Source organism: Monomorium pharaonis, chromosome 1 (assembly GCF_013373865.1).
Source record: "Monomorium pharaonis isolate MP-MQ-018 chromosome 1, ASM1337386v2, whole genome shotgun sequence".
Lineage (NCBI taxonomy): Eukaryota > Metazoa > Arthropoda > Insecta > Hymenoptera > Formicidae > Monomorium > Monomorium pharaonis.
Genome location: NC_050467.1, coordinates 28,818,113 through 28,829,122, shown reverse-complemented (window position 1 = coordinate 28,829,122; position 11,010 = coordinate 28,818,113).

Here is an 11,010-nt window from a genome sequence, read left to right as displayed (position 1 = left end):
ATGTTAGCAATCGGAGGCAATAATTTTTAGGCCCGCCCAAAGTCGGAAAACTGATTTTTCTGAGCTTTTCGATAGAAAACACAGGCAAAATCTTAAATTTCAGGCATTTTGCCTACTACTACGACTTCCTGCCACTCCAATTGTTATTAAAATATTCTTTCCTGTATAAGAAATTATGTGTATAACAAGAAAAAATTCAATCCGTCCCCGCCAAGCACGGATAAACTTAGATTTTAGAACAGAGGTCGGCAAGAAATGCACTTCTCGGCCGATTTCAGCAAGCGTCGCCTCCCACTATTCCTCTTGCCCCACGTGCCGCCGACGCGGCCTACCGCGCGATTTGTTGGCAGCGCACGCGGGGCAAGAGGATTATTTGTTTTTTGTAGTCCATGTGTAGCTTTTATTTTTCGTGAAAATAACAATGTACAAACTAAACAAACATTTTCGACGATTTGGTTAATTCAGAGTAATTAATTCCCGTGTTCTGCCGTACCCAGGACCACGCACTTGGACGTAACGGGATAAAAGTCCCTTGTTTCTTTTTTTGTATTTTTGTGTATTTTATTTTTTGGGGGGGAGATTTTTTAATTTTATAATTTTTTTTATTTTTAGAATTTTTTAGAAGGTTTTTTTATTAAATATTTAATTGCAAGATTGGATTCATTTTTTTTTATTTTATAGAATTGCATTTAATGATGCGCAAAATTCGAAAGTTGAATCCATGTTCAAAATTTTGCTATCATTGTTAACTGCAATTTTAATGTTTTTATTTATTATTGTAGGTTTAGGTTGATCTATGACTGTTTTTTTTCTTATATAATCTGTAGTGTTAACTATATCACTTTCGCCATAATCGTAAATTAATTTTGCAATATTTTTACGTACGTTTATCATATCGAAGTCAGTAAAATGTTTAATATCTGATCGACATATTAGGTATACCCAAGAACAGAGATGTGCGCCACAGTTATTCCCAGTATCGTCAGCCAAACCCTGTCGTGGGACATCATCTGGAATATGCAGTGTCCATCGAGACCATAATATACTGGTTTTAGCAGATCTAATTATGCTACCTCTAAACTTATTCATAAAAGCGCATAAATGCGGAATTAAATTCTTTGGTGGTTGTCCATGGAGCGAGTCAAGATAAACCAATTTTTGAAGTTGTGGTATAACAATTAATAAACTCCAATGCCTTAGTGGTACATCTTGATGAATGGGTAGTAGCCATATATTATAATTCCAAATACCTTCTCTACTTGCCCACTTTATCCACATGTCACTTAGAAAATCTTTACTTATAAGTGAAGATACGAAAAAAGTATCAAATGCTAAAACACTTGATTGCAGTTGGCTTTCGATAATAAATATGTAAATAAAAGCATTTATAATGCTGTCATCGATTTCATCAAAAGGATTTAATGTTCTCATACCTTCAGTTTTGACATTAACTCCTTCAATGCCTATACTTATCTCTGGGAAAGTTTTTGGATAATGATCAACAGCTATAAAAATATTTGGAAATGACAATTTTGATACATTGGTGGCATTTTCATTCATTTTTGTGAATATTTCAGGTAGTAAGTTATCACATTCATATTCCTTTCCAATATTTTCACTAATTTTGAGTTCGGAGCCTTTGACAACTGATACACTGACTTCAAAGTCTTCCCTAGAATTTTCAGACTCCGTTTCAATATTTATTGTATGTATTGTTTTTTGCACAATATTTTCTTTAATGAATTTTTTTCTTAAGTTTTTTCTTGTTTTACCAACATATTTTTTACCTTCATTTTTTTGGATTTCTTTTTTCCCAACATTTTATTTTTGTTTGTCTGTCTTTTAGCTTTTTTTCGGTCAAATCTAGACAACCTGAAGTGTATATTTCTTTTGCTTGATTTTCTCCATGTCTCCTCAGGAAATTGTTCATCATTTTCAGTACTTTCTTTTTTTTCCTGTTTTTTGTACTTTAGCACTTTTAAGGCTGAACAGTCTTTCTTTGATACGTGATAACAATAATTTTTCTTTCCTCATTATGTAACGTGTTGCTAATACTCTAAGTTTATTTTTCATTATAATGCATTTTTCTATTTTCCAAACATTTTCTACGGAAGCGTTAGAATCTCTAGTTAGTCCAAATCTAATTAAAATGATAGCACTCCATAGAGGATAGTAAGGAATAAGAAATTCAAAAAAATAATTAAGAAATGATTTATTATAAAAAATATTTTTTTGTGAATAATATTCCGTTTTTTTAAGATGTTATTCTTAACGTGGTTAAAATATATATAAAAGGGAGAGTCTTTTCTAGCATCTTCATGGATTGATAACTCCTCAGAAATGAAATATCTATTATCAATAAGTTCACACTGAGTGGCTTCATCCTCTATTTCGTCTATTTCGATTGAACCAAAAAACTCGATAACAGTATTCATATCTTTCGGCCGCTTTTGAGTACCAAATATTTTTACAAGATTACCTATTATTAATGATCCTTCTTCTAAACTAGTACTGTGTATCAACATGGTCATGGCTCTTGCAGCAATGAAACACAAATCATTGTCATCAATATGTTCTTCAATTTTCTTCAAACAGGTGTGAATAAAATGTGATGAACAGATATGAAGTATTGTTAAAGGACTTACAGCTTTTTTTAGAATGACTTCCTCATACATTTGATGTAAATATAAAGATAATTTACAGCCGTTGAAGGATAAACAATTGGACTGGATTAAAGCCAAACTAAAATCTGTCTCAATTTTATCGACGATTGGTCGACGTGTAGAGAGTCTGAGCAAATTTTGTGCAAACATGTGTGTAAAAATTGAAATATCTTTAACAGCATGAGCAGATGATATGAACTCAGCAATAACTAGAGGACTGTAATCTCTTCCACCTGGTAACACGTAACAATAATTAAAAACTTTGCTTTTTATTCGCAGCGGATTTTTAATAATTGTACCTGTTGCATCTAAATACAGGAATAAGGGTCTATATCTAGCTAAAAGAGCATGTTTTAGAATTGCTTCATTCATTAAAATTATGTAGAATGGATATATTCACAATACATTTGAACATACCGATTAAAAATATCCCCTTTCCAAGATTCGTTATACTTTTTTATTAATTTCCACATAAAAATAGTGAAATCTTTATCCAGATCAAATTTTGTATTATTTTCACTAGATATTTTGCATAATAATTCACGGTCTGCAGCATTATTAAGATTACCGGCCTTAATCACTTTGCAACTTACTTTGTCTAACATTTTTAATTTTTTAATAGAAGGAGGATTGGCTTCCAGTTCTGCTGCCAAACGTTTTCTTTTTTTTCCTTTAATGTTGCGCCTATGATTCTCACCTTCGTTGTGATGTATTTGTGAGGACTGAAAAACGCGAACAGTTGTATCATGGAAAGGCTTGATACAATTGCAAATGACCATAAATTTAAATTTAACGCAAAAAGAGTTTTTACATTTAGCGGTTGCACTAAACCATACTCTTTCCCCTTCATAATTAACATTCTCATTTACTGGCTTGACAATATGACGTATGAATGATAATACACATTCTTCATAAGCTGCTATTGTTTCAAAAACGTCGTTGAAATTATCAGTCCAGTTGGTCAGTAATTGGTTTCCATTAGTCCAGTTCTCCTCCCAAAACTTTTTAGGTAGTTCGAAACTTTCGCCCTTGATTGGAAACTTATCAATTTTTACACGCAAAGGACGATTTTTAACAAAATTTTTGTGTATGCGAACTAAATCTTTACAAGGTTCAAGCATTGTCTGTTTAGTAAGTGGATCATTCTTTTGCGAAGTAGAAACCATTTGAATCTGCTCTCCAGAGTTTACAGACTTATTCAATTTTATTGGTGAATTTTTTGAGTCTTTTGTTTTCCTTTACTCTCAGAAATTATATCGTCCAACTCATTTTTTAACAGCGTTTTATCAGATAAAGAATAAGAAGAGGCATCTATAACGGAAAAATCAGTTACTGGAGTATTAAACGGTTCTAGTTTAAGAGTAAGTACTTCAGCATGTGTTGTAAGATTTTCGCCCACGTTATCACAATTTATGACAAATTTATTTTGGGAACAAATATGTTCCTTGTCGCTCAAAGATAAATCATTTTCTTTTAATTCAAGAAAATTAAGTTCATGTTCGTTAATTTTTGTTTGTGTCGTATTAGCGTCAGATTGTTGGAGAACTATTTTACGAACCATATCAAAATAAGTACAGAAAATATAGTGATCGTATTTCGTATACTTTAATATTGTTCTCTTTCGTGTAGTTTCATGAACGACGGAAACTAGTGAATGCCATTCATGACTTCTGTAGCTACCTTGCTGTAATTGAAGCAAATAAGTTTGAATGTCATTATTCAAACATGTTTTTATTATAGCTGTCGCTATATTTTGAATTAAATTTAAATTAGTTTTAACTGCTTCACTCTTACTCATGTTGAATATTAATCTAAGCTAAATTAAAAACCATCAAAGTATAATGTACGATAAATATTTTTTATTTAGATTAGAATAATTTTATAAATCGTGAAATAATTTGACACGCTAAAGATGTATCGTGTATTGCAATGAGGTCTGCGCTGTAATGCGATTCCGAGCCCGCTCTCATTCACCTCGCACTCTGTCTCTTCGTGAGCCGCGCGCGGTCGGTTGCGTCGGCGTTGAGTCGTCGCGCGCTCAGTTACGTTCGGCCAGATAGTCCCTTTTTCCGCTTCTCGTTTTACATCCTTCTAATTTAGAATCTAAAATCTAAGTTTATCCGTGCTTGGCGGGGACGGATTGAATTTTTTCTTGTTATACACATAATTTCTTATACAGGAAAGAATATTTTAATAACAATTGGAGTGGCAGGAAGTCGTAGTAGTAGGCAAAATGCCTGAAATTTAAGATTTTGCCTGTGTTTTCTATCGAAAAGCTCAGAAAAATCAGTTTTCCGACGTCGGGCGGGCCTAAAAATTATTGCCTCCGATTGCTAACATTACATTTTTGTTGTAAAAAAAAAATCACGTTGATTGAAGATGGCAGGATTAAATGAGAGCGGACGAAGTCAAGAGTAGTTGTCGTAGTGCGCTTTGGGCGGGAAATTCAGCAAAAATCTAAGTTTTTCCGTGTTTAGCGGGGACGGATTGAATTTTTTCTTGTTATACACATAATTTCTTATACAGGAAAGAATATTTTAATAACAATTGGAGTGGCAGGAAGTCGTAGTAGTAGGCAAAATGCCTGAAATTTAAGATTCTGCTTGTGTTTTCTATCGAAAAGCTCAGAAAATTCAGTTTTCCGACTTCGGGCGGGCCTAAAAATTATTGCCTCCGATTGCTAACATTACATTTTTGTTGTAAAAAAAAAATCACGTTGATTGAAGATGGCAGGATTAAATGAGAGCGGACGAAGTCATGAAGAGTAGTTGTCGTAGTGCGCTTTGGGCGAGAAACTCAGCAAAAATCTAAGTTTGTCCGTGTTTAGCGGGGACGGATTGAATTTTTTCTTGTTATACACATAATTTCTTATACAGGAAAGAATATTTTAATAACAATTGGAGTGGCAGGAAGTCGTAGTAGTAGGCAAAATGCCTGAAATTTAAGATTTTGCCTGTGTTTTCTATCGAAAAGCTTAGAAAATTCAGTTTTCCGACTTTGGGCGGGCCTAAAAATTATTGCCTCCGATTGCTAACATTACATTTTTGTTGTAAAAAAAAAAATCACGTTGATTGAAGGTGGCAGGATTAAATGAGAGCGGACGAAGTTATAAGGAATAGTCTTGCAAAGCTGACAACGTATTTGATTCGTACATTTTCACGAATTTTTATCTGTAGTTGGTTGCTTTTTTTCTTAATATGTGTAACAAATGTATTTTTATTCATTTTCAACGTTTTTGGAAAGTGAATACTGATTAAAGACAAAATTTTATGTCGGGGGTGTCCCGTGTATTTTGCCCCTGGATTTTGGGTATCGCGGGCAGCTTATCGCGGGTAACTTCATCGTCATTTGACTTCGGGTGGTAATGCGTTGTACATTAACACACCCTCATAAAATTTTGCGCTATTTGGAGCCTACTTAACTGTGTATCTCCCATATCTATTAGTAGCGTCGCACAATACTCAAAGTGAGGTGCTATTATTGTCTTGTATATCGTACATCTAGTGTAAGCCGAGATAAAGTTCCTTATTCCATTTAAAAAACTTATTTTCTTCCCTATTTTCGTTAGCATGTAATCACAGTGACCGCTGAATCTAAGTCTATCATCAATAATTATTCCCAAGTACTTTATTATGTACCTGGTAGACCATCAGTTAGTGTTGCCGGTAATTCAGGAAACTCTGGATATAAATGTTGTCCTGTTTTGGATGTTACATTTCCAACTCCTGTTAAATATAGACGGAGTGGTTCAGGCAAGTTGAAGGTCAAGATGGAGGATGCTTGAAGAATAGACTCATCTGCAGCTGTTAAATTCTGCGAATTCTTCGCTTTTAGGTGTATGATGGGAAGCCATGGCATTGCAGTTGAGTAATATTCAAATGACTCGGTAGTCCAAGTCTTCGACATCTTTGGTTCGTCGACAAGCAGTTGTTGGAAGCTTAATCTAGCAATCTCAACGCTAGCAGCGAAGGATGGCTTCTGGAGCGTGCGTAGATTAACCTCTCTGACTGAAACATCTCCAAAAATAGAGTCAGCCAGGGGGGAGCGCTGTACAACCTTTTGGTTGGGGCGCTGGGCGTCGTACTCCGCTATTCTCGTTGACTTTGGTAATGCCATTGGGAGTTTCGGTTGGTTACGACGTGGGCCTTTTCGGGCTTGAGCCTGAAAGGCGTTCTGAGCTTGTGGATCCTTTTGATTTTCAGGACGTTCTTTATATACTCTGGGTTGTTGTTGAGCAAGAGCCGCCTGAACAAGCTGTAGTTGTTGATCAGCTATGAAATAGTATTTCGCAAAATGGTGATAGCCCCAGCATTTAAAGCATCTCTTAACACTAATATGATTAAATACAGGACATCTTTTCCATCCTGTATTTACTTTTCCTTGGCTCAACATTAATTCATATGTTTTTTCATCTAGTTCAATTATTATGGCGCCTTCTGTTTTACCTCTTCTGTTAGATTGAGTTTTTAATCTTTTCACTATTCTCATATTATTTTCTTCTTGTGTTCCAAGTTTATTTTGCTTTTTAATTGAGTCAATTAATTCTTTATCACTTAAGTTCCATTCTTCTTCGACAATATAAACAATTTTTACTTTCGGCTTCATCTGTAGTGACACAGTAACTTTAAAATCATCACCCAGCTTGCTTTGCACTGTAGTTTTCAATTTTGCCATTTCTTCTCCATTCTCACATCCCAAGATGACTGTACCATTGTTTCCTCTCCTTATTTTCGTTACTTCCATTTCCATATTCTTTATATCTACTTTCTTTTTTATTAACATAGCCGTATCAACATTTTCTTGCTGAACCTTAGGTTTAACAATTATAACATTTTCTTTCTTCTTTTCTTTAACTATCTCACTATAACTCTTCTGTGCTCCTCTTGATGAATTACTAGGTCCAGTGGACAGCATCCTTTTTACTTCTTCTAGCTCTTCTTTGATATTCTTTAACTCATGCTGGATAATTTCCTTTATCATCACTTTAATTTCCTTCTTACATATAGTCTCGTCTTTTATTTCTTTTATTGTTCTCATGAGCCAATCAATTTTTAGGTCCATATTTGCCGATCCACTCGTGCTTGTGCTTGGTCTTCCAGATGCTCCGGGCCTATCTCTGTTGCTACTTGCCGTTTTCTTTACTTCTCCAATTTCATTCTCTATCCCAAATTTTGCAAAGAGGCCCTGGCATAGTACTAGTTCATTATTTCTATCATAAATTTTGTATTTACTAACACAGCCTGAATGGTAAAACAGTTTAACGCATGATTTACATTGTACTACTTCAGTTTTAATAGCCTTCTTGCATGCCGAACATCGATATTCGGTGTCCTCTTCTATCGTCGACATTTGTGTTCCGCCGCTGTCGATTCGCTACACGTCAGCAGATTCCATCCACGTCAGTGCTTGCTTGTCACAACGTCGTTGATACACATGATTATAGAAATATAATTCAGCTATTCACAGATCTGCCTTTCCCGGCTAGATAACGATTCCTGTTGTCACCGATCTATGGAACTATCACCACACTAATTTTATACTTTTTTACTGCTCTCTTTTCTTCTCAAAACACACTAGAAAGACGGAGCGATGTTCGACACGTCTACTCCATTCCAGACCCAGCAGAGAGAGGGGGGAGAGAGAGAGAGAGGGAGGGGAGAGAGAGAGAGAGAGAGAGAGAGAGAGAGAGAGAGAGAGAGAGAGAGAGACAGACAGACAGACAGACAAATGCGTTTATTTTAGTTCTAGGGCGGAGCCCTCTAAAAACTTTACAGAATTATAATACAGAAGTGTGGCATGTTTGGGTGAATAATGCGCTATGATGCATGATGGTTCGGTTGATTGCTGCTGAGCAAGCAGCAGCGGCGCTTGTGGGCAGACGTTCGAGTCAATGTTTTACAACGATAACTTATCCGAATACAATACAATAGCGAGGTTGCAGTTATTTAAATTGTAGAGAGGTCGTGGCCCTGTTTGTGCTATGTGAGAGTCCCTGAAGGGGGGGGGGGAAGGATGGTGACGCTCCGCGTCACGCCCCCCTGTGAGAGCCAGGCTGAGCACGCACAGGGTGTCGACACCTGAGGTGCTCGTAGAGGCTTCTTCGGAACGACATTAAGGAAGTGGAGGATCTGAGCGACACGGGTAGGGAGTTCCAGAAGGAGGAGGCGGTGTGGAGGAACGAGCGCTGGAACGTGGAGGTACGGCATGAGGGGAGCGCTAGGTCTAGCGGTGTTGCCCGCGAGGCAGCGCGTGATCCGGTTCGCGGAGGAATCAGATACTGGAATTCGCCCGCCAGGTAAGAGGGGCGGCCCGATTTCAATACAGCGAATATTAAGTTTCCCGTAAGGTATGCCTTCCGGTCATCTGCCGAGAGCCATCCCAGTGAGGCATAGTGGCCTGACACGTGCTCGTCCCTTCGCAGACCAAGGACGAAACGCACGCAGGCGTTCATCAGGCGACGCAGTTTGAGCCGCTGTTCCCCCGTGAGATCCGAGAGAACTCTTGAGCAGTAGTCGAAGATGGGGAAGACCAGAGAGCACACCAGCCTCGCACGCAGGGCGACCGAGAGACAGTTCCGATGGTGTTTGAGTCTCCAGAGAGCCCCATTCACACGCCCGGAGATGCCCCTTACATACGGCGTCCAGTTAAGAGTGCTGGTTAAGGTCAGGCCCAAGTTAGTAACCCAATCCACCATCTCGATCTCTGAGCCGTTAACCATTAGGCGGAGTGAGGTGTTTGTCTTTAGGTCGTTCACGTAACGCGCGGACCCCATGAGCATCGCCTTGGTCTTACTGGCGTTCAGCGCGAGGCCATTACATCTCGACCAGTCCTCGATGGCAGCGATGTCCTCCCCGATCCTCCCCATGGCCGACTCCAGCTCACTAGGTAGGAAGTGAAGGTAAATTTGGAGATCGTCTGCGTATAGAAGATGGTGACAATGCCTTATGGACGAGCGCAAGTCGTCCATAAAGACTGCGAAGAGTAGTGGGCCGAGGACGGATCCCTGTGGGACCCCAGCCGAGACACAGGACCGCGCGGAGAGGCACCCATCCGACCCCCGAACGCACTGTGATCTTTCTGAGAGGTATGATTTGAACCATCTCAGTACGGAGTCGGAGAGGTGCATGGCGGCCAGCTTCTCTAATAGGCGGTCGTGCCGCACGGAGTCGCAGACCTTGGAGTAGTCGAAGAGGACGAGCAGCGTCACGGATCTCTCGTCGACGGCGCGCTTAACGTCATCCGTGAGTCGAATGAGTGCCGTCTGGGTGCTACTCCCCTGGCGGAAACCGGTTTGAAGAGGATCTAAGAGGTTGTTGGAAGCCATGTGGAACGAGAGCTGTCTGGAGACGATGCGTTCAAGGATTTTGGAAAGGAGACAGAGGAGTGAGATAGGACGGAAGTCGGCGGGGGACGATGGATTTTTTATCTTGGGAATAGGTATAACGTGGGAATGCTTCCACGAGGATGGAAAGGTAGAAGAATTTAGGGAAAGGTTGAATAGATCGAGGATGACAGGGAATGTTGTCGGTAGACTGTCCAAGAGGAGTCGACGATTGATGCTGTCGGGGCCCGCTGAGTTGGAAGTACATTTGACTAAGCCCGAGTGTAGGACGTCTGGTGTGATGTGTGAGAAGTAGAAGATGAGAGGGTTGGATATGGTAGAGGTGACGAGAGACGAAGGAGGCTTGGGCCGGCTCGGGAGGGAAAGGGGGGGAGGAGAGGAGGTGAAGAAGGAATTGAGGGTGTCAAGAGAGATGTCGGTCGGCGCCCGGGTCCCTTGCCTGGCCAGGCCCAGCGAGCGTAGTTCCGCCCATAGCCGTGCTGGGCCCACTGATGCGGAAGCCCTGAGTCTCGACCGCAGGTACTCGTTCTTGGCGGCTGAGATTGCTGAGTTGGCTTCGTTACGCAGGGTGATAAAAGTAGCGCGGCTCCGAGGCGCTGGGCAGCGGAGCCAGTCCCTCCTCGCGGCGTCCCTCCTCCGCAGGAGCTGTCGGAGGGACCGGTCAAGTCAAGGGGCTGGCGGGCGTTTAGCACGGAAGGAGCGAAGAGGAGCCAGCCGGTCGCGGGCGTAGATCAGGTGTCCCGTCATGAGCGACACCCTCTCGTCCAGAGAGGGAGCGCAGTGGACCGCCGTCCAGTCGAGGGAGGCTAGAAGGTTGTGGAATTCCTCAACATTAAAACGGGAGTAGTCGCGGATTGTCAAGTTACGTGGGGGGATGCGATTTGTTCGGAGGTTGAGCGTGACCTCGATGAGGTCGTGGGCGGACAGGAAGAGGAGAGGGCATTGCGAGAAAGACTGCACGAGGGAGCGGTCGCTCACCAGGCAGTGGTCTATGCATGTGTGAGA